Source organism: Galeopterus variegatus, unplaced genomic scaffold (assembly GCF_000696425.1).
Source record: "Galeopterus variegatus unplaced genomic scaffold, G_variegatus-3.0.2 Scaffold5418, whole genome shotgun sequence".
NCBI lineage: Eukaryota > Metazoa > Chordata > Mammalia > Dermoptera > Cynocephalidae > Galeopterus > Galeopterus variegatus.
In genome coordinates this window covers 109,962-114,967 of record NW_007731529.1, presented here as the reverse complement: position 1 = coordinate 114,967, position 5,006 = coordinate 109,962, and the positions used below count along the sequence as shown (strand labels likewise).

At 41.4% G+C, this 5,006-nt stretch overlaps 1 pseudogene; it reads right to left on the bottom strand.

The window, feature by feature from the left end:
• Positions 1-2,930, bottom strand: part of LOC103604828 — a 17,943-nt pseudogene extending 15,013 nt beyond the window's left edge.
• Between the last annotated feature and the right edge of the window lie 2,076 nt (positions 2,931-5,006).

Here is a 5,006-nt window from a genome sequence, read left to right as displayed (position 1 = left end):
TATTCAGCATTTTTTGTATACATTGACTCATTTATTCTCCAGTAACCCTATGAATGAAACAGGAAGGACATTACTGGAACTGCCCTTTTACCATTGAGGTGGCTGATGTACTCAAGTTCAAACAACTCATCAGTGGCAGAAACAGGGCTCAAATCCAAGTTTTCCGTCTTCACTTTGGAATAAAATAATCTGAGGGTGAATGAAAATTTTGGCTTGTTTCTTTTCTTTTTCCAGATGAATGAGCAACAAAGTGTCAAATACAAAGGTAGAAGAAACCTGCTGTTACCTGTTAGACACTGATAACCCTGCCTGCTCCAAAACCTCTCCCTTCCCAGCAGCTTGGTCCTCCTTTCCTCTTAAGCTACACATTCCCACCAAGATGGGTGTTGTGAGAGTAGACCATTGATTGCAGAAAAAACCCTAATAAAAATGCACGCACATTCCCCAGGAACCACACCCCAGCGTGGCTCCATATTTGTAGGGATTGATTCATGGAGCATATTAACCAGTTGATACTGAGTTAGTGACCATGCTGGACCATCTCCTCAAGGGATGACCCTAATAAGAATGCACGCACATTCCCCAGGAACCACACCCCAGCGTTGCCCCATATTTGTAGGGATTGATTCACGGAGCATATTAACCAGTTGATACTGAGTTAGTGACCATGCTGGACCATCTCCTCAAGGGATGAATATGAAATCACGCTGTGCAGAGGAAGAAGAAACCTGGAAATGAGAGATTAGGAAGGTGAGGCCTAGGTTTGATGGGAAATGTGTTCACTACTTGTTAAATTTTCATGTATCCCTAAGACGGGCACATCCTTACTTAGGGAGTGAAATGCAAATTCCACAAGAATTTTAAAGATAAAACTGGAAGGGGCTGCTGATGGCTGTGCCCTAAACCCTTGTGGGTACCAAGCTGCATTCTGCAGTGAGAGATCACTGGCAGGGGCTTTCAGAAACCTGACTCTAACCCACCACCATCATTGAGGTCTGAGCAGACAAGCCCAGAATAATTTGTACAGGTTCCACTGTTGGTTCCTTCAAACCACACTTTCACATTCCAACTCTGTTGTTTTCCAGTTATCTACCACTTCCTTTTACTCAATCACTTGTAGTGCTCTGTTGATGACCTGCTGATTTTAACAATGGCATTAGAGCTTGGAACAAAGTTCTGTTGCCCCAAGATCCAAGTTAATCTAAATACTGGTACAGACCCCCTATATTAAACAAATATATTTGAGGTATTTTCAAGAGCAACCTTCTAAGCTGTTCTTCTTCCTGCGGTCCCCACCCTACCCTCAACCATCCTGTTATATATCCACCAGCTGAATCTTCTAAAAGACCACTCTCACCATATCATTCTCTTATATAAAAATGAAGCCTTCCATGACACTGCCTTAAAAACAATAAAGTTTATTTACTTAGTAATCCCCGTTTAACCACACGGCTTAGGTAAGGATCAACTGAGACAATGTATGTGAAAATAACTTGAAGACTATAGTGCCTTACATTCATATAGCATTTCAGAGATTTGAAACACCTTAACATGTCTTATTTGATTCCAAGAAATTAGAGAAGTCAGACTTATGTCACTTTTAGTATGGGTACATTTTATTTCAATAAAGTGGGCTGTTAACTTCCTGGTGTTACTTTTTTGTCAGTTGACTGATGATAATGTTAATTTCATATTAAATTGTGATATTAAATATCATTACCATATCATATTAAGTCAATTAAAATTAATAAAGCAGAACAATCATCTAGTTTTTCATCATGAGAAGACATAAAAATAAGACTTTTGCCACAATTAGACCTTATTTGTATTATGTGTCAAGAAGTGCAGAACGAAAGTGTAAGCAGCTCAAGAGTTTATGACGTCTCCAAATCAGCTAGATAAAAATTGTTTATATAATTGAAGAGCCTTAGATTACGGAAAATATTTTGGGTGTTTGTTTGCTTTTTATTTTTATAATGAATAAAATATAAGTTCAGAAGAAGGCAGTACCTCTGGATGAAAGACCAATGGGACTCTGATTAAAAGCTGATATTAGGTTCATTCTTATTTACAAGAGGCTACTGCCTGCAGTACTGGTTAAGAGCACAGCCTCTGCAGCCAGTGTGCCTGCATCCAAATCCTGCTTCTGCTACTCACAAGCTATATAACCTTGGAGAAGAAGTCACGTAAGCTCTTTAGACCTCAATTTCCTCATCTGTAAAATGGGAATAATAAAAGTGCATATGCCATAGGGCAGTTGTAAATGTGAAATGAGTTAATATTTGCAAACTAGCATAGGGTCTAGTAAACATTTTTTAAGAGGTAATGGCTATTATGATGATGATTACTTAAGGGGAAAGATAGGATCAAATTCAGGGTTACACCAAGCCAAGGACTTGTCAAGTTTCTCCCGAATATGCTGGCTAAGTAATTTACCTCTACAGGGCTAAATCCTCATTTGTAAAATGGTCTCTATGGTCACGTGTAAAATAATTCTGTGCTTATAACAGATCTGGAGATGGGCCCTCCTATCCGGATATCCAATTAATAAACGTTTCAACTCTAGTCCTTAGAGTCTGGTCAATAATTTTTGGAGTCGGTTGAGATTCTTCCCATTGTAGGAGAAGAAAACCTGTGAAACTGGCTGAAGATGACAGAGAACTTCTTGGCTCATGTAACTGGAATGTCTGGGGGAAGCCTTGACTTCAGGTTCAGCTTGATCAGAGCTCAAGCAGTGACCTCCAGACTCAGTTTCTCTCCATCTCTTGACTCTGCCTTCTGCAGTTTTTGCTTTATTCTTGGGACCTACATGATGACTCCTTGTAGCTCGAGGCTCCATCATCTTTAGTGCAAACAGTCTCAGCCGAAAAGAATGTGTGAATCTCCCCGAACAACTTAGCTGAAATCTTTTTGTGACCACAAATGGGCATGAGCACTTTCTGGGATTTTAGAAATGACCTAAAAACAGATTGTTGTGATGGTTACTCTGTAAATTTACTAAAAATCATTGAATTGTATACTTCAACTGGGTGAATTTTATGGTATACAAATTATACCTCAAAAAAGCCCTTAAAAACAGAGTTTTCTTGTAACTCTCTGGCTCTGATAGAGTCACATGTCCATTTCTAAACCTGTCACTGCGTCAGAGGAATATGATGCTCTGATTAGCCAGGTTGTACTGTGCCCACTCAGCAGAAAGTGATGCTGTGCTTTAGCCAGGAACGAAGGACTTAGTGGATTTGCCTGGGATGGCTATTCTCAATGTTTCCCAGAATGAGAATCCAGCATGTGGTTCATCCCACCCTCACTGCATTTTGCTTTGCTTTGACATTTGCCATGGAGAGAGCAAGAAAAACAAAAGCTAGACCTCACAAGACTCCCTGGAGACAGGGATAGTCAGTTTTACACAAAGCACAGTCAGTGAGGGGGGTGGAGGGGAGAGGTGTTCTCCCAGTTGAAAATCAGGTGAATGAATGATGCTCCTTAAGGCACAAGGATCAAGGACCAGTCCAGGCTTCCAGGGCCTCTCTGAACTCAAGTCTGGGCCTGCCACAGGCCAAACTACTGATACATTTCTGTCTTGTGAGGTCTAGCTTTTGTTTTTCTTGCTCTCTCCATAGCAAATGTCAAAGCAAAGCAAAATGCAGTGAGGGTGGGATGAGCCACATGCTGGATTCTCATTCTCAGAAACATTGGGAATAGCCATCATAGATAAATCCACCAAGGGCTTTGTTCCTGGCTGAAGCACAGAATCACTTTCTGCTGCTCAATGCTTGGAGCTCACTGGGGCCCTGTCACAGGCCACAGATGTGGGAAGTGTCCTTCATCACCTCTCTGTGCCCAATTCAGTAGGCCACCAGACTGGTGCTCCCTGACAACAGATCAGGAACAAATTCTCCCCCTTTTTTGTGTTTGTTTTGTTATTTTATACCCTTTATCTCATCTCTCACTATCTCTCTCAAACTTGATTCTCAATACTTGTGACTGAATTCAAAGGAGGGATGAGGTAATGGATTGGAATGAACTATGTCCTTTGATTTTCCAAGTCACAGTGAGAAACAGTGCTTAAGGCTCTTCTTTGTGAAGAATGGCAAAATCACAACAAAAGCAGAGCTGGGCTCTTTGTAAGGTGAGGACTTTTAACTACTAGCTGCTTGTCTGTGTCCAACAAATCTGGATATCATCCACAGGCCTCCACACAGTCACAGCTGTATCCTTGAAACCTCTGGCTTCCAGTGGAAGGGGAAGTGGCTGTTCTCTGCTCTCCAGTACAGAAGCAGGGAGAGCCACTGACCTGCATCCGAGAAGCTGAAGGTGTAACTCCAGAAGGTGCAAACTGACACCCTGCCTGCTGCCTGCCTGTGGGTACAGATGAATCTGTTTGGCTAGCACCATGTTGGTGGTAGTTGTTGTTTTTAATAAACTTAAATGCCCTTCATGTGGCATCTTCTCTCTAATTCACACCTGCTATATATATATATATCCCTGATATCTTAATACCAGTTACTTCATACCTGTGTGTTAGCTTTCTGGCTCTGGAAGACCTTTGCCTTTACATCTCTGAAAAAGCTAGCAGGATGCCTCCTCCACCCTTCAACATCAGTAGGTCTGAGCAGAAAACAGGAAGAATATGTTTTCTCATGTAACCGATATGTGTTTGCCTGAGAAACCAACCTTCAATTGTCTTATGGATCAATGAGACTTTTAGGGGTGGGACCAGGGACTTAACCATTACTGCATACCATTGTTTCCATCTAAATTAACCCTCACATCAGCCCTATAAAGCACATGATTTCATAATTCACATATTACAGGTGAAAAAACTAAGGCTCACAGAGTGCCATAACTGGACCAGGGTAACAGAAATTGGACCCCAAGCCCTTACTGTTATCCGCAATTTACACTGCCTGTGTTTGCAACCCTCCCTGCATATTGGGATCACTTGGGGAACTCCTATTATCATACCCATGTCTGATTCAAACCCAAACCAATTAAATCCAAATCTC